Here is a 20,340-nt window from a genome sequence, read left to right as displayed (position 1 = left end):
ACAAAGGTGAAAATTAGTAATAATGTCTATCTACAAGCAAACGTAGAGCAAAACTAATGGTCTGGAATATAGCTTTTGTCGCCACTTTCGTAATTCTACCAGATTGCTGCTAATCCCTCATACTTCTTACGAACTTCTTCCGAGAATAAGGCACCGTGGTTACAAACGTGACGGCGAGGTAACTTTCTCCATTAGCAATTACACGACCCATGGTGCAGACGTACAATGCAGATCCTTAACGCGTCACCATTTGGGACGCCTGCCCACCGTTGCTATCATGTCATGTTTGCGTTAATTGCGAAGCACACAGCACAATGAAGACGGAGTAGCCGGACAACTAACTCTACTCCTGCTCCGTCACGGCATTGCCATCATTCGTGGCATCGTCAGCTTAATAAACGTGCAGCTGACAACGTTTACTGACGAGCCCCAACATATTAGTAAAGGTACCGCCCTAGCATGCCTTGACGAAATGGACCAGGCTCAATTTGCTATTCCAGGGGAAGCAATTCCTGATATGGGAATAGCTGCATCCGCCGTCGACATAGCTTCATGTGTAACGCTGAACGTGAGAAAAGGTCTTCTTGAATTGCTTTTTGAATTTATGAACTGCTTCTTCTCAATGCGTCGAGCGCCCCCCCCCCCCCCCACCCCCAAACGCCGCTGGCTGAGCACTGCACAATCACGGAGGAGGCAGAAGCCGCACCATCCGCCACAAAAAGAAGGCCAGTCAGTACAGCTGCAGATAAAGAAAATGGTAGAGGATGATGTAATCCAGCTGCCGAAAAGGCCTTGGGCATCGCCAGTGGGGCTTGCAAAGACGAAGGATGAAAGCTTGCACTTCTGCATCAATTATCACAAGCCTAACCATGTCCTAAAGAAAGCCGTTTGTCCGCTTAGCCACGTAGATGAATCGATCGACAGTCTACATAATAAACCTAAAAAGTGGTTATTGGCAAATCGAGGTCGATGAGCGTGATGGAGCGAGGACTGCTTTCGTGGCGCCTGATGGGCTTTACGAATTAAAGCTTCCCTGCTTCAGTTTGTGCTCAGCTCCAGTCACGTTTCAGTCTCATAGATACTGTTCCCTTCGGCCTCAACTGGAAGACTTGCGTGGTGCACTAAGTGTAACATTTGAGGAACACATTAAGTGGCTCCTCTCTGTTCTTCAAGACATACTGTCAGCGGGGCTCTCGTTGAAGCAAACACAAAATGATAATGCCTTTGGAGAACATCAATTCTTCGGCCGTGTGGCCTGACATGAAGGTGTCAAACCTGATCCTGATAAAATTTGCAGCTGTGGCGAAGTTTTCAAGGCCTGTGGACAAGAACGCCGTCCAATGCTTCCTGGGCCTCTGCCTTGGTTATTTCCGATTCATAGCACAATTTGCATGTATCGCCTTTCCACTCACCTGCCTCAAGAGAAGATGTGTTTGTTTGGGAACAGGTGCATGAAGCACCAGTCGGCGAGTTACGGCAACACCTACAAACACCAGCTGTGGTCGCGCTCTTTGAGGAGGATGCACCGACAGTGACCCATACAGAAGCCAGCACCAAGGGCTCAGTCACCGTTGTCGTTCGGTGGCAAGACGCTTCCAGACGCGAGCGAGCGGTTGTCTATTCGAGCAGAATGCTGTCACATGCAGAGTCCAAGTACTCCACCCCAGAGAAGGAATGCCTGGCTGTAGTATGGTCAACCACTATGTTCCTCTCGTACTTATACGGCCACTCTCTCCAAGTAGGAAGCAACCATCATTCCCTTTCTTGGTTGACCAACACGTACCCGCCGTGATAGCATACCTGGCGGGTACCACTACAGATAAACTACTAAGCCTGAGGGCTCGCGATGAATTGCCGGCCAAAGCAACCGCATTTTGATGGTGGTGAAATGCAGAAACGCCCATGTACCGCGTATTGGTTGCAGATTAAAGAACCCCAGCTGGCTGAAATGAAACTCGAGTCCCCCGCTGTAGCGTGCCCATTACTTATGTCATAGTATGGGCAAATAAAACTGCAGATCTTTTCTAACAAACATGTAAGACCGATCCGGACGTTTGGCATATCGAGCCCAATACATTAAGAGTATTACATGGAAGTAATCAATAAATCGGAAAAGCAGCCTCTCAAGTTCACCTTTTGTGTCCCAAATCCAAGATGGCGGCTCTCAGTGTAACGTCATAGTCAAAATGGTGGCCACTAAAATTAGTTTTGCCCGCACATATAGATAGCCACGATAGTACAGGTAGCCACGAGTGACTATCTCACCTGATGCGCGAAACCCAAGGCGCTTCTTAGCAGCGCGGTGGCTGAGGCGGAACCGGCCTTTTATTGAGAACACCGGCCTTAGACCCAGAGTTTCATATGGGGTCATAAGACAGAGAACCACATTCACAGATGCGGTTCTGCGGACGGCACTCACGTTCAGTGGCCCGGCGCATAGGAAGACAACAGTCTATCACCCCGAAAACGATTGGCTTACGGAACGCCTCAACAAGACCTTCGCAGTCACGCTTAGTATGTACGTCGACGTGTAGCTTAAGAATCGGGACATAATTTTACCGTACGTCAGAGTTGCGGTATAATACGGTGTGCCAGAAAGCAACAAGAATGAAGCCGTTTGGTCTTCCCCATGATCAAGAAGTAACAACGATGCTTGATGCTATGCTGCCCCATGTCTGCAGCGATTCAGTGTGTGAAGTCGCTGATTTCACAGAGCTCCCCGATGAAGCAATCAAGCTGGAGAGCGGCGGAATAAGCAGCAGTCAAGACCCCAACGCCCGATGGTGTAATCTCCACCGCCGATGCGTCGTTTATAAACAAGACGACAGAATACGGGTTCGTACACCTGTACGAAGGCGAGCCATTTAGGACAAGCTTATACATCGACACTTCGGACCCTATAAAGTTCTGCGTCGCTTTAGCGACGCTACCTACGAACTTATTTCAGACACACCATGTCTCAGGGGCCACCGACAGCATGTCCCTGAGAATGAACACGTGGTGCGCATGAAGCCCTATCTTTCCGAATGACGCGAACACTCCCTACGTATGCACCGATTACTATGCGTTGAGCACCGGGACGGTGATCGTTCTGGAGGGAGGCCATTGATCGCGTCTCCCTCAGGCTCAAGCCACGCTAGCGACAATGAAGACAAAGACGTGCTCGAAAGTGCGATCAGTGAAAAAGCAAGGCTGCTTTCGTTGTTGGTATGTGCTTGCAAAATACAAGGATACTTCCCGCATTCGAATTATCTGTGTTGAATGAACTGCGACAATATGCTCTGGAGAGCTTTATTAGGCAATTTATTGCAGGTGACATAATAAACCGAAATACTTTGTGTACACGGTGCCCGTAACGTATTGGGGTGCCTCGGGACACTGGGCAACGTAGCGTAAAAAATTACGCTTCAGCTTCGATCATATGTTAGGCATTTCTTTTTTAAATAAGAACTTGCATTCAATTAACAAGCATTAAACACTGCACCTAAATTGGGCAGATGTTTTTTCTAAATCTGTACTGTATTTCATCTTTGTCATGCTTGTAGTTATGTCAGGGCTGCTGCATAAATTTTGCGCAGCTCGTAAAATGCACTCATAATCTTCCAGAGAGCTTGCGCAATTAATGGATGTTAAGCGCTGCCATAAACCCATCCACTTGGACCTTTTCCTACATGTCACCTGCTACCTGGCCCTTAGTTTCACCAAACAGAAAAAAAATGGTCTTCCTGTATTTCACCGAGAAAAGCGGACGAACTTCATATCACGCGTGGAAGTACACCAAAATAGGCTCATAATTTTTTTGTAAGTTTATATAGAATTAGGCCAGTTACAAGCAAGCTACAGGCATGTGATGGGAAAATAGGGTCAGTGTTCACTCAGGCGTAGCTCTCATAGACAGTAAAAGAAAACTTGTTTAATGTAAAAGAACTTCGAAGGAAAAAATCACCAACGATTGCGGCACTTCCTAATGCGAAATTTGACCTCAACTCTTCAGGTATTTCGAATTCCATCTGTTGCGTCGCTCATTGTTCTGAAAAAATGCGCGAACACGGAAACGCTTGTCTCGGGTGGAGCGCATTGTCATACTCATTCTTTAGCGGCGGCAGCACCGGCGAAGTAGACATGAAATGTGGGTCCGAAACACACGTCAGCGCTTTCTTTCCATCTATTGTAACGGTGAGCGCGCTCCACAGCGCACGCCACATGCCCTAGCAATGACGTCATCCGTGCACGACGGCACACGCTACTACAGCGCGACCTCGTAGCCCCGTATGGCATCTGCTTTTTTTCCTCACCCTTTCGCCATACTCTCCACCTCCGCTTTCTGCCTAATGATTTCACTGTAGCTTCCTCCTCCGCTTTCGGCTTCGAGTTCTCTTCGCTATCGCCGTCTCTTATTCACCCGATGCTCTCTGCGTTCGCTCTTTCAACCTTCACTGTGCTCATTCGCTCGGTTACGCCCACGCTGAACGCAGGAACAGGGGCATGAAAGCTGTGCTCTAAAAGAATTCGTAACCACGCATTCCTGACACAAAATACAAATTCGGTTATTATCAGTAAGCGTTTGTCAATTGAGGTGGGCTCGAGTCACCTAAATCCAGGCAACTCATTTCAAGCACTTAGTCAGTTTAGTGAATTTAACAGATTACAACAATATGGAAGGGCGGAGAGGCTCGAGGACATTGTGTCTGCATCGTAATGGATGTTTTTAAGTGGTGGAACAGCTTTCTGTAAATGAAATTTCGCGCTCTTGTCTCAAGATTGCCAGGTGTTTGCGTTATGCGTACTGATATAGCTGCGACATATTTATTTATTTATTTATTTATTTATTTATATATTTATTTATTTATTTATTTATTTATTTATCATTATACTCTAAGGGCACAATGGTCATTCAAGAGGGCGTGAGTATATGGTTTACAAACAATCGAAAACATTCAAGTCGATAAGGACAAAATAACATAAGCAGGCAGAAACAGCAGGAAATAAGAAGATAAGGAAAAGAACAGGAACGTTCGAGTCATTTCCAAAGACGATCGGTTACAGTGGTCTTGATTGATGATGCACAGGCAGAGGTGGCGATAGAAGAGGCAGGGTGGTTCCACTCAGAACAGGTTCTTAGCATAAAAGAATGCAGGGACGTGTCAGGGACGACGAGGAACAGCGATTACCGCTGTACTCGCTACGGGATGATACGTACATTGGTTGCAAAATGAGTTGCTGACTTAATGAACGGTGACGGAATACTTTGTGGCATAAACAAAGACGTCAGATGTTGCGCCGAGTTTGAACGTAAGGAAGGTTAAGTGATAATTTCATTTGCGCAACGCTGGTGGTACGTGAATAGTTAGACATAATAAAACGGGCTTATCGATGCCGAAGGGATTCGATAGATTGAATGAGAGTGCGGTGAGCCAGATCCAAAACTGCACGCGTGTATTCGAGTTTACGACGAATGAAACCATTAATTTTAGGCGCTATGGAGCTCGGAAAAAATTGCGTCGGATATAACCGAGAACGCGATTTGCATCAAGTACGGTGTAGTCAACGTGAGTGTACCATGACAAGTCATCAGATATGTAAACACCGAGATATTTCTATGCAGACGCGCGCCCCAGTCCGATGCCATTATTTGTGTATTCTGAAAGCACTGAGGTATAGTGCTTCGCGAAAATGTCATGCCCTTGCATTTAATTATATTAAGTGAATTTAACTATCTATTGCACTATTCAGAAACTTTGGTTAGATCGGATTAAAGAACGACTTCATCGTTAGGGTTATTTATCTCGCGACACCTAACGCAGTCATCTGCAAATATATTATTTAGCCACCCAGATGAACGTATTCTTACTGGAACAAGCAACTTGATGTCTGCAAAATGACGTCCTTTTTGGAATTGAAGTTTTTGCAGAAACGACATGCGGATGACTGCTCTGGTTGCGAATCAGACAACGAAGACGTACTTGAATGAGCTGTGGTCCAACCGGGTCTACCACTACGGACAAGTCAACACACCTGCAATAATAGCGAAAGGCAAAACTATCGAGTACGTCACGCAATCAGCAAAAGGCCTTCAGGTTTGTACGAAACTCATACTTCTGTCATTTCCATAAAGTAATCAACAAACATGCATTTTGCTTCACGGATAGGTGCAAAACGAGGGAAGTGAAGTAGGATGGGACATGGGCTGGAACATAGGAACATAAACTGGACTACCACACCTCACCTTGAAAACTGATCTAAGCTTTCTATTTGAAGTTCCTCTTGAGAAACTTCCATCAAATTTGCGAAAAGTGCTTCGTGAGGAATTACACTAAACGACAGATTTATTTCTGCAGGCACTACTTGAACTGTTTACCTACTAACAGTTACTTTGCTGGCGCTCAAATACCGTCTGTCGGCTACTCAATAGTGTTTGCACTGTTCGTCACGTTTCTTGAACTGTTCTAATTATAATACTTAAATGAAATAATCATGTCCGTTTGTTTGTTCGTCCGCAAAAATACTGCCTGCGCCACTGAGTGACCACTTGTGACCTCAGAGGCACTGAGCGCAGAATAGTGTCAGATCCTGGGCTGGGGGGGTGGGGGCGCAGAATGATGCAGAGCAGTCGAGGGAGAGAAATGGTTCATGTCTTAGGCAAGAAGAGCCTATGAGCGCTTGCGCAGAAGTGTTGATAAAAATTTTCCCGAAATTCGGCAGGGCGAGGCTCTCAATACTAAATTTCTGGCAAAAGGTACGTTTGTAATGTTGAGGACTTGTTCGTAACTTTGTATTTGTCCAGCTTTCATCCCCCTCTAGACATCTTGCTTTCTATTTGCTAAACTATAGCTGTATGAATATTGAGGAAGATGAACTCTCGGCGTAGGCGGAACAATTGAGGTAGCGATGCGGTGCGATCACAATAGCAGGGTGTGAAATCGCTCGTAATTTGAGATCTCCCTGAACTAACGAAACTACATTGTGATTGCAGGTCTTGATACTTAACGAACCGTGCATGCAGTGCGTAAATATTATGGTGAGTTGCATTGCGGCAGGGGGTGCAGTGATTTGTTGGTTATACGGTTTTTAACAATACTATTTTTTAATAAGAAAAGCTATGAGCGTAAGGAGCGTGATGCGCTTCCAGGTAGATCCTTCTGCTAGGCCGATATACCTTGAGTGCTAGTAAAGTGAGTATTACAAGAATAATTAACATGAAATGCTGAATAACCTTCAGATGGAGCCTTGGAAGCAGTTGCTTATACGGCAAAGTTGAAGGCAATCACATTTTATCGCAGCCTTACTGTATTCCCTACCTAGAAAATCGCACCTACTTCGATATATTCACAATTGAATTTCAACGCTCAATCGCAGCAGCATCGAAACCTGGCTAATATGTGTTAAAACTAATATTTGAATTCAAATACTGTAAATTGCAATGACCTCGAATCGAGGCAGCAATATTGTTGCATGCGGAGCCAGAGCCGAACATTCCTGTGGGATGTCCTAATAGTAGCGAAGAAAACAGTGTTTCGTACAACACCTTTCTGTTTTGAAACAACTTCTTTGGAATGCTGACGTGGAATCAGAAAGGAACTGCTTCTTTTGAAGGCGCTTCCGATCATGATTGGAATGACGCACTGCAACAACACGCTAGCATGAAAATTCAGAGTTCCTTGTAATCGGTGGACTCAGCCCTGCTTTGCGAATCAACAAGCGTCTATGAAGGCATGCGTCGGTTGACGGTTCAAATTTTATCCCATGTTCTCAGAAGCCCAAGTGACTGTGGTCACCAAAAACGTGAATTAGACAACTCAACTTGTCGTCTCTCTGTCTGTCTGTGAGCATTTTTTTTTGCGATAAGTGCTTGACATTCGCTATATAAGATTTAGCGAATGCGATCACTTCCCGGCTTCTGGTAATACATCATTTCCTCGGCAGTAGTTAGAAATGCTGTCGACAGTCTTACAATGCGTCATCATGAGGACAAGTGAAAAATGGTGTAGATTTATTGTTGAAGGTTGCTTAAAACGAAGGAAAACACAGGTGAAGCACCCTATCAATGCTAACGCCTTAAACGAATAGTTCACAGAGGAGCATTGACACCTTACAAGCGTATAGGCAGTGGGTAAAGTGCTATTGTAGCGTTCCCTATTTCGCCTAAGTTCGTAATATTTGATTAAAGTCTCAATGACAGGAACGTCTTCCATCTAATATGTTTTATTTACCATGCACAAAAAAGGTCGGACGGTTCCCTTGAAAAAAATTTCAGCAGCACCCATATCACCATGAATGTTGAGTCAATCCGATTAGCATTGAACCAACGTAGCCAGATCCCGTATTGCCAGCGCCGAAACGCGTCGTGTGGAAGGTGTGTAGGCAGCAGCGTTTCTCTCACGCGCTTCCCGCTAAACAAGCTGCGACATGTAGCGCTGCGGCTGCCAAATTGGTGCATGGTTTCGACTGGATTGCACGCATGGAGCGGTCATGGATTTAACTGCGCACAGCACCGGAGTAGTGTAAGGGACTTTTTTGTCAATACAGAATGGTGCACAACAGTGGCACATACTCAGTGACCGAAGTTGGCGTCAAAAAGGTTAATTGATGTGCAGAACACACGTAGTGGCACGCGTCCAATGACCCAAGTTGGCGCTAAAGTGGTTAATACACAAACTTACTGCAAGGTGTGAGAAACTCCCAACGATTGGTAATGGCATTATTACGCCACGTGCTTTGAACATATAGATTTGGTAGTACTAGGCGCTCTATTGGTAAGATAAAATCCGTGTGGAGTGATGTGCCAGCTTTATAATTGTTATTAGTGTAATTTTGTTGGCGAACCCTTTACCTTCCGGATACGTTTCGTACACCGTCTACGGTGGACAAGCTTGTCTATTCCGCAATAAAACGTGCTATTATATTTCACCAAAGACAATTCCACGTGTCTTGTTCGTTTTTTCAGTGAAAAAGATTCAGATCTCAGCGCAAGCAATTTTAGAAGTTCACAACAAGAGAACTGGTGTTATCGTCGCCGGATGGCACACTCCGTGAGGCCGCACTAAGTGAGACCAGATGAAGCGACGCCTTCGAATTTTTCAAATGGCATACCAACTGGCAGTCGGCTTCGTTACAAATTTATAGGACGCGGAAGTTGTGCTTGACACGTTCACGTTTCTTTTTTTACTCTATTGGCGCTGTGAAACCATGTGTCCATCAAGAATTTTATGATATCAACATTTCAAGAAGCATTTTTTCGATTTATTTAGGGTGGAAACATCCTTAATTATTACGTATGCCATACTAAGCATTTTGAAAGGAGTATACAACGCAATTGTGCGCAATGAGCGGGGACAAAGCTATGACAACTACCACATCATGATCATGGGATGATAATGCCCAAGCATTGGCAGCAGTACGATGGATGGTGTGACAACGGCGGGTGACCATTATATTACGACAACGTTGCTGCTGCCGCGGCTGCATTATAACCAGAGATGAAGACGCGTTAGTTACGGTGATGCTGTGATGGCGACGACGTGAGGACAACGTGATGCAGATGGGATCACGATGTTAAAATGATCACAATGATATGAGGACGACCGGCATGACCACGACTTTGTGATAACAACGCAATGTCTGCAATGGCATGACGATGATGGAATTAGGGCAACTGCATGAAGACGACAGCAGAAAGGGGAAAGCAAGGAAAGGAAAGGCAGGGAGGTCAATCAGATGAGCGTCTGCTTTGCTACTGTTCACTTGGGTTATGGGAAGGATTCAACAGAATGAGGAAAGATGGAGAGAATGAACACTGGGTGTGCACGCTGCACTGCGCGGAGCGAAGTGCCTTGACACTAAAGCCAAGTGCAGTAGCTGGCGATGTGAGTTAGAGTCAACTGGGAATGGTCGTTATACGAATAGGCGGCTGCGAGTAAGCCATGAACTGAACTTCACGCTGACGGAGTATGTAGCTTGCTCGAGAGTACCGAAAGGGTCTAATTGAAACCTCGAAGCATAGCATTCACTTGCCGGTCTTCCTTGGGCAATTAGTCCGGAGTCCCTCTGGACTCTATCGCTCTGCACTGCATCCTTTGATGTGGCTGTTGCTCCGGCTTTGGCATCGGCTCTGGCATAGATCGGGACGTTGGCTCTGGCTTCATCTGTGGAATAGGGTCTGCCTTCGACTGTGGCTTCGGCTGTGCTTTCGGCTGCGTCTGCAGCTGTAGCTTTGGTAGCGCGGACAAAGCTTCAATATTGATGTTCTCCAGCGCGTCATTGTCATTCTCCACCACAACAGGGTGCAGAGGAGGAGGAGCCGTCAGATGTGGCGCCCTCCTAACAGAGGCATCAGCTTTCTTTTAACTCGGACAGCGTGGAGAGCAGCGCTTTCTAAACGCGGCAAGAGCTTCAAGACTAGACGAACGCTCTCTTGCGATCTTCTCCAAGAGTGTCTTTTCCTTTTTCATATTAGGGCAGTCCTTCGAGGCAGTATCATGGTACCCAAGGCAGTTGGGGCATTAGAGAATCATCGCCCCACAAGACTATGCGACACGGGACTCTGCGCAGTACAAACAAATTTTTGTGTCCACTGTTACGTTTCGCCTACGACGCGCGGTTTAGCCGGCGCGGCTGCAACAAAGCGGCAGACATTTTGGCCCGTTCGGCGTCGCCGCTACGCCTCCCCGCCAAGCGCGTCCAGGCATGTTCCGATGCCACGTGTCTTCATGTGCGTGTGTGAGTGTATGTGCATATTGGTGCCCACGCTTGTCGAAGCGCGGCAGCCGGGGAGAGGAGCTCCCAACCCCTGTGAAGCGAGGGGGTCTGACAGGCGCCGACACGACAGTGTGAGCCACCTTCTCCTCCCCATTGTGCCCGACCGGCGGCGACACGACAGTATGCGTCACCTTCTCCTCCCCATTGGGCCCGACCGGCGGCGACACGACAGTATGCGTCACCTTATCCCATTGTGCCCGAGCGGCACAGTCACGTGCTCATCTATAGAGGGGTTCCTTCTTGCCCTCAACTGCGAGAGTATAAAAGCAGCTGCCCCCGGACGCCAAAGGAGGGCTCCGATTTCTTCTGTTGAGTAAAGTGCACTCCCGTCTCTCTACTTCGGTCAACCTGACCGCCAACTCTTTGCGATGTTAGAATAAACAAGTTGTTTTGTTGTTACCAGTCGACTCATGCTTTGCCGGGACCTTCGGATGCTTCCAGTTGTACCCCAGGCCGCCAGGCCAACGCTACCCTTGGGGCTTGCGACCCAGGTGCAACCACGGGCGTCAGCGCCGAGTTCCCAACAGGTCGTACCATCGGTGCGACCACAACACCACGCACACGGCGCTCACATGTCCTAGTGTTTGTAATTGCGGTATTGGAGTGTCCTAGGGATAAATTGTCACACGGAGTGTCTAAAGAGGCCTATCTTGAAATGTAAGGGGAAAAACTCGCCCTGGAAAATGATCTTCACATACCAGGATGTGCCCAGTCGAGACAGATGAGTTATTGGGACGCCAACAATAGCAGGCTTCACTAAAATCGGCAAGTCAGCTCTGGAGATAGAGACGTCCACGCCATAGATCACACCAGTAACGGAACCACTGTCCAGTGGGATATACGAGCGAACTTCACGCCACAAAGTTCCGTAAGCTTGCTCGAATTGCTCACCGCTGCCTCTTGTGCAACGTCAATAGCGAATATATTTTTTCGTGCGCTGACTCGGATGTGCGTCACTTGATTTGGCCTCACCACTTCAAAAAGCATCTATACACATTGTGTGTTGAGTCGCCTGAGGTTTTCAGTAGCGAGTTCTGGTACAAATAGAATTGTACTGACTGCGGCATTCCGAGTTGGTCATAGATTCGGCATGCTTGAATACAGCGAGGCTCTGCTGTTCCTTCGTTTCGCCTTGCGGCTCCGCACAAGCTGAAAGTTGTCATCGGATAAGTCCTGGCTGCTGTGCTCGTAGACACTGGTATATTGGCCGTCGGTGCCACTCTGGAGGCGGGTGCGCTTCCTAGATACAGCCGCCGCCGAATTCACCATCCTCGGCAGAGGTGCGGGGACGTCAACTTGCATCCGTGCTACCAATCAAGGCGGCTCTCCAGAGATAAACACGGAAATCAGGAAAAAACAGCTGATCTAGAGAAGCACCGTTCTGGCTCGCAGGCAATTCGCCATGACGTCACGTTACGTCACAACAGCTCAAAGATGCTGTGATGACTACGATATGAGAATGCAGTGACAGCAACAAAGTGAAAACGGTGGAAAAGTTAGGGAGAGATGACAACGAAATAATAAGAATGTTATGAAGAATGAAATTACGACAACAGAATGACGACGACGGCGTGTTGGTATTGCATTTCTCGTCTGCTCTCACGTGCATCACCTGCCACTGTGGGCCGCCTTAACTTGCAATATATCCTGTGCTTGTTTGGACTATGCTATGCTATGCTATACTGGTCAATCAGCCTGCCTTAATTCGCAAGGTGACCCGATGAATATGTTCGATAAGCTGGCTAAGCAAACAGGCCATGTGCATTTACTTAGCCAGTTTGTGTTGATGCGATTCATAGAGCCAATGAAGCTACGAGCCTTATATCGTAATGTGACTGACAGATTGCAATTGCATTGACTCTTTCGCTCTCATTGCAAAATATTGATTTTAAAATAAACAAAGCAATAAAATTGCCCAAAGGTCGGATTAAAACATCTAGCACAGAAGCATGATATTGTAATAATTAGGCCAAGGATGCTTTCTCGCCATAAAAGTGTGCATCATAATCGGATCGTAATTTGAGCATGCTGAATCTAGGAAATTATTTAAAATAATTAACAAGTCATGATACGGGAAAATGTGGACCGATTCTGAATATATTGAAGAAATCAAAATTGAGTCCAACGCTACTCCCTCTTCCTTACGAACGGAGTGACGCGATAAAGTACGGGGTGCAGCCATTCCGCCGCTATCTCACCACCAACTTGTCCAGGAAGATTTGGAGGACGCTCAAGCTTCGCCTTTAGGAGTGGAACGCCATAGGATTCAGAGATACCTTAGTGCTTTTAACACTTCCCAGCAACTGCAGCTGTAGTAATGTTTACCGGGAAACGCTGGTGCCGAACGCTGTGCATGAAGGCGAGCTTTCTGTTAGAAACGCGGCTTCTGGCGTGGGCCACGATGCTCCGGAGGCGAGTGCCATCTGGAGATGTTGCAAGTAATCTGGCGGTCCGCTTTATGTCTTTTGAGATTTGCGCCAACTGCTCTATGAATAGAATAGGCTAGAATATGAATAGGCCCCAACTGCTCTATGAATGGTAGAAATGCTTGAAACGGGGCTTGGGTTTTGTTTTTGTTTAACACACGTTTTGTCGTATATTCAAATTACAATGCGACGCTATGACGTCTGTAGGCGGTGTGTAACGGGTGCTTTAAGATTTTATATGTATTTTAGCTTGAGAAATTCAATTAGTTCAGTAATTTTCTTGCGCCACATGGAGGGCCTGCGTGGTTTGGTATGCGTGGCAGGAAATTATGTTTGCCGAAGTCACGTCCTACGCCGGACGCCGGACACGCGACGCCGACGACAGGTTTTCTACGCCACGGGCCCCCACAATCGCGTTGCAACTTCAACTGGAGGTTGAACCGCCTTCCAACTTTTTTTACATTGTTGGTTGCCGAAAACTAGAGCGTTTGCTAAATGCTATAATTTTGCGCGGCTCAACAATCCTGACTGACGTTTACTCATACCCCATCTAGCTACGAAGCACGCGGCGGCGGTTTCCCGACGCAGCGCTAAATAGTGCGCTCATTGCAAGTTCTGTTCCTGGGTCTAATCACTTCAATAGCTATTGCTGCGTGTATTCAAATCAGTTAAGACCCATTAGGAGGCCTTCGTCTTGATTAATTTAGGCTCCTTGGCTTAACTATTGCAACGCGTTTTTTTTTTACTTTCCGCCTAGATTATTGAAGAAAGAGTACCTTGCACATTCGAATATAATGTCGTAAATATGCCGAAACTGTACCCACCTTTTCAGCACTCATTTGAGCGGATTGTTGAGAAAGTACTGTGAGTATTTTCGTATGAAGTTAAATGAACGTAGGAAGCAAAGGCAAAATTTGCCGAGGTACAACGCGGGTAAACCAAATTTGTCGAGCGATATCCCGGTTTTGCTTGCTTTGGAAAAGGACGAAACCATTGGTTCGCAGAGATTTACTTTCCTGTAGCAGCAACTGCCGCATATAAGATTGCACCGCAAGACAACATACAGTCCCTATGCAGCCTGCGCCTCTGGCGGTGGCGGCACAAAATGCTAGGCTTGAGCTGCAGTTTGTTTTCAATCCACAGCGCATTAGGCAGGTTAAGTCCCAGTTTAACCTTGGCTAAGCTTGAAGGTCAGATTGACGGAACCAGACGTTTTCTGGGTTTCTGCCTGCACTACTAGAACTACCGCTCTAAATAGACTAAGCGAAGGCTTCCTGCGAAAGCAGTGCGTCGTCATGCACGAACGTGGCGTCCGCCGAAGCCGTCGCGTCTCGTGGACGCCGTTCTTCGAAAGTGGAAGGTTTTTCGAAAGAGGCGAAGACGTAAGCTTTCAACTTCTTATAATCGCTTCGCCAATGAGTATGCGGAAGGATCCAGCATGGAGATTCTGCTCAAGAGGACAGCGCAACTCACGAAGGTGAGTGAGCGGACGCTGTACGAGTGGTTCTCGTAGAAATAGGTAGAGCGTTGACACCGAAAAACGTTCTGGAGAAAGAGGCCACGAGCGCATAAAGAAGCTGGACGGCTTTGAACAGACTTGTCTTGCGAAGGTTCGTGCACAGCTTTTTTTTTAGAAACGACATCCCCACTGCCGGCAAGCTGACACGCCCTTTTGAAGGGGACAGCGAGCTGCCATTCGCGTGGACGGCAAATGTGGGGAGGATGTTGAAGAACCTTGGCATGCGATACAAGACGCGGTTTCAAAACGCATTGGTCACCGAAGTGACGCGTATTGTGCTGTCTCGCCGCCGCTACCTGCGCAAGATTGCGGATTTACGACGTCAAGGTACGAATTTTTTTACACCGACGAAACCTGAGTCAATGCCGGCCACACGAGAAGTCATGTATGGGCTGACGAAACCATAGATACCTTGCATAAGACGCGTTGATCCGGACTGTCGACGGACCTCCAAAACCCCAGTATAAAAGGGGGCAGGCTTATGGTGACCCACTGCGGCAATGAAAATATCTTTGTCGAAGGTGCAGGTTAAGTGTCTCCTACAAAAAAAAGCTGAGGTGTTTATCATGAGGATATGAATGGTGCGCACCACGAAAAGCGGTTCACTGAAAAATCGCTGCATCTTGTGCGTATGGGAAGTTTTATACTTAAGACAATGCACCTTATCACTCCATAAAGCAGCAAAAGGTGTCGCGAATGAGCAGCCTGAAAAAGGAAATACGGGACTGGCTTTCTACAAAGAGTTTCGCTCATGACTAGGTCATGCAAAAGCTGATGTCTTGAAGCCTCTCGGCAACACTAACACGGGTGAACAACGATACCGAGTAGTCGGTAGCACTGCAGCATTAGGCCACCTCTCTGCGCGCTCGCCACCCTTTCGCTGTCAACTGAATCCGGTAAAGCTAGAAGGGGGTGACGTTAAATGTTTGGCGGCCAGGGAAAACAAGACATTCAAGATGCAAGACGAGGGAAAACAAGACATTCAAGATGCAAGACGTGGAGCCGTTGGTATGGAAGGGGATGCCGCATGCGAGTGCTGAGCAATGAAAGAAGTACGTACAGAACGGCCTCGACGAAGACCACTCCATGAAGAAAGTGGATCACATCACTGGTGATGATGTTTACAGTCGGGACCCAGTGGTGGTGAATCTCCGCGAGGACACAACGAGTAGTGATGGCACAATCTCTGCTGATGAAGACGACCTCGTGTGCGAACCCTTGTAATGTCCTTCAACAAAACAGACTGTGCATTCTGTATGTGTTCGGTGCATTACACGCGTGTCATGTTTAAATGCGAAAAACCTTCAAAACTATACATTTACGGTGAGGCGTTCCGTTCTGACGGGTTTCGAAATAGGTTATACAGCTGCAGGTGATTTTTTTTTCTTTTTTTTCGCTGTGGCTTGGTAGTGGTCGAACAAACTTGCTTCTTAACTCAACCAGGGGCGATGATAGGAGGATGCATGAGTAGGACATCAGATGAGAGCCCCTCATGAGCTTCGTCAAACATTGGCGTGAAAATTCGATATGTTCAGGACCGTCATATGAAGTATCAAAAATGTCTTGAAAGTGCTTTTTTTATGTTTGAAGGTAGTTTTCTTGTTTCACATATTTTAATTGGCAGTTTCTGCGCACATTCATGTTTATTACCAATAGAACTGCAATGTTTTAGTGCTATATCGCAATGACTGAAGTTGACAGTTCTCAAACATTCCAAAACATATTTTTGTGCTACAATTAGGCCATCCTGCAGTCCATGTGTACATAATACAGACAACTTCCGTAAGAGAGCCAGTGTATTTTTTTGTGTGTTTCTGGAGTGCACAAATCAAGACCTGTACAGTCAGGCGTTCTAACTATGTGCATATTTTAGACAAGTGTCATATTTTCTCTCTTTCTTTTTGGCGCGACATGTGATAGTGTGACATGGTCATGGTTTCTTGATAAACCTGCTTGTGCAATAAAGAGTCATCTCAAAAACGTAGGGCTGCCAGTTTATAGTGTGTTTGTGATGCAGCTGGAATGCCGTAGCGGCCGCATCATCGTTTTCGTATCAAAACTATGACTGAGAGTTATCCATGGTACTCGCTGAGATAAATATCCCCACAGTTATGTAGCAGTCTGAGCAGTCAAACGTCATAAAATTTGGTTGGGGTAATTTGGGCGAAGCACGAGTTACAGCCGTTTTTTGTAACCTTGCCCTTCCCGCAAAAACACGTGTATTGACGGCAGACGGTAATTACGAAATATTTACAACACCGCGGTAAACTGAATAACTGTGACAAGTAAATGAAAGCCAGCATAATGTTAGAGTCATCTTAACGGGCCCGTACACAATGATTTTTTTCGAAGATACAGAGCTACAGGGCGTTCGCGAGAGAGTTGGCTTTGCGGCGTAGTGCATTCTGCTGATGAACCATGCCACTAAGAAATCTCGAGGTGTGGGCCATATGCAGTTATGCTGTAAAACAACATAATACCCACAAAAACACAACCAACCTTACAAGAAACGGGCTACCTTTAGATGTCCTTTGTCGGCTTCAGTGAGAATCAATCGTATGTCGCTGACACCTTGTAAGCACGCTACAGAACGCATACGAACAAAAGTACCACTTACACAGTGAGGTGCGGTGTATCTGGCGTTAGGCCGCGACAAAAGGTTACCGTAAAAAATACTTTCAGCTCGACCTATCCGGATTCGAAGTTGCATCCGCTGAGATTCGCACGATTTCGCGGTAAAGGTGTTCAACCGATTAAGCCACGGCTGAAAGCGAGCGCCGACTAACTCGACGCTGAGGAACTTGCCTTCCTGTGAGATGGACTATACGTCCTTGCGTATTCCTTGTTTAGCCCATGCACCCGTGAATGATTCGAACAGTTTCAGCATTGCTGCTTTTGTTATCTGGAAATTCAGGACACCGTAGTTTGGTGCACGTATATGGTGATATTGAATCTACTGCCTCAAAAAAAGAAAGCAATGTAGGCCGTCACTGGAAAATTTGAATGCGCACGTATATAGAGCACGTTTCTGATGCTTTTCCCATTCCAGTGTGAAGTAGTAACCATTATTCTTTGTTGCTCGTGCAGATGATTTCCGAACTAATGAGGGACAAGGTGGACCCGGAGCATCGGCCCAGTCACACCCTACTACACTACCCGCTGATTTATGAGTCGATGGCCACTGACGTCGCGGAAGCGCTAATGTAAGGATTATGCTAGACGCGTGAACATATATGTATATTGAATTGCGTTACGCTTAGCGCGTCTTGTTCAAACTAATTCTGAGTGCATGACGCAATTCTCAAAATTAAGCTAAAATTGCTTGAGGTAGGAATGCCTTCAGTAAGCATCACTTCGTGGTTGCAGGTCTAACGCTTGTCTCTCGTTTTTTTCTTGTATTCTTTCGTCCTGTGTCAGTTCAGCGCTAACTCACCCATTTCACTATTCTTCTCAAAGCATCAGCTATTCTCAGCAATGCAACAATAATTTGGCAGCCAACAATGGGTCATCATAATTACTGTGGTTTATTTTTTCGCTAGTGTCATGACTTTAGAGATGTTAATTGGTCCGTAATATTATACATTTCTCAAATATACCGAGACACAACTTAATTTTTCAAATATCTGAACAATGTGTACAATTTTGTTCAAGAACTTTGAGCGAGTTCAGATGAAAACAGCCACTGCTTTGGGACTCGTACATTCGCAAAGTTTCAATGTGGAAGTGCCGCTACATTCTTACGCAATATGTGCATTTATTTCATAGGTATCATTTCACGATGCTTAGTGACACCATTGAATAATGGAATCTTTTTTTGATCCTTATCTTCCATCTCCTTGCTTCGGAGCAGAATATACACGATTTGAAATTATCAATTTTCAAGGTTCAAGTGTAGTGTTGAATTCCAATGGCTGATCCAGATCAAGTTTTTCTGCTCTGTATGGAGCAGTCCTACTCCAATGGCAGATTGGGAGCGTGAGCTGTGTGTTCCAATGGCAGATAGGGACCAGCCGCTGATACCGGATTGCTCCGTGGAGCAAAAATATTTGCTCCGCGGAAATCGGCAGATTTGACCGGAAGTCCTCGTGACGTATTTCCTTCACCCACCTCTGCTTCCTGTCACGGTCGCCTGTTTCCGGTCGCGGGCAGCTATGTACGACATGGGAAACGTGGACGCCGTTTCGCGCCGTGCGATATTGTTCGCGCTCCTAGACAGCTCCGACTCAGACAGTACAATTTGCAAGTCGAGCGATGATTCTTCTGACACGGACAGTGGTGGGTTGCGCTTCCAAGCGCTTGTTCCTCTCTATTCTAGCGTCCTCTCACTTGATTTTCCTGTACTAAGTGCCCCAGCGGGAGCGCACGCATTCCCTTCGCAGATATGGTGTGAGCAGATGAGAGCGTTCTCAGTCGGAGCGACGCGCTCCGTTCGTGATCCGGCCGAGCGCTCGCGATCTACCATTGGAATTCAACATAAGAAAAATAACTCGAGTAGCTTTGAGCGCATGAACATCAGCAGCTCACGGTCTTTCCCTTTGTCTTGCAGGACCTATTCCGTAGATCTGCTTGTTGCTGTTGGATACGTAGCCTACAGCGACAACAGGTTCGAGAACTGTCGCATCGTGCCTCCAGTCTTGCACTCTACTGAGCTACTCGAGCCTTTTGTTTTGAATAATACATACCCCATTCGTTTGGTAAGTTTGGCTGGCTTGCGCCTCGTTTTGTCCGGAACACTTCTTATAATTGACCCAAATAAGAAAAGGCAGCCAGAAAGAAAACAAAAAAGCAGGGTATGACGACTTGATATATTTGACGATATGTACATTTTGGTTTCTCTCGGAATATGCTCTTTCTAGTAAGAACAACTTTGGTGTTAGTTTTTTCTTAGTGACAGGTAGTACAGAGCGAATGGGATTTTGGCAAGGATTCTGTGTTTGTTGTTTTACGTGATAAACCTATTGTAATGTGTCTTACGCGTGATTTCACTTGATCAAAATCTTAAGTGCCTAAAGAAGCTTTGCAGACTAGAATGGGTGCATTTAAAGAATATATAAATGTATGGGTGTATAAGTATAGTGAATCATTAACCCTATTGCACTTTTAGGGAGCCAATGACATTAAATTCCTTCTTTTTATTGCTGATACGCATATCTTTAAATCATAGTCGCATGGAAAGTCTTCGTTATTTAATTATTTATAAGACAAACCTGATTGTGTAGTAATTCGGCTGCTTAATCGGTGTTCAGAAAGTGGCTGCCCTGTTTTCTTCTTTACTGCATCTGCTCCCAGCAGTCAGTATTGGTTTCAGTGACGTACAAAGGGAAGTTAAACTCATGCAACTGAGTTACCTCAAATTGTGCTACGCCTAGTCAATCTCGCCACCAACTGTGACAATACACGTGTTACTAATCCAAAATAACACACGAAAAGCTCCAAAGCTATTCGCATCCTCCCCAAATTCAACAAAATTCTTGTGGCACAGTATATCTTCAAGTCAACTGGCTATTGTCAACTGGCCTTTTATGATTCTATAAAGTATTCGCTTGATAAGATTGCACAAGCTCATTTTTGTTACAGCACCTCCATAAACTCTATGTGGCTAGAGAGTACATTTCTTCAGTTCGTTCTGATAAATGCGTC

Source organism: Dermacentor variabilis, chromosome 4 (assembly GCF_050947875.1).
Source record: "Dermacentor variabilis isolate Ectoservices chromosome 4, ASM5094787v1, whole genome shotgun sequence".
In the NCBI taxonomy this organism is placed as follows: Eukaryota; Metazoa; Arthropoda; class Arachnida; order Ixodida; family Ixodidae; genus Dermacentor; species Dermacentor variabilis.
Note: the sequence above shows the minus strand (reverse complement) of the source record.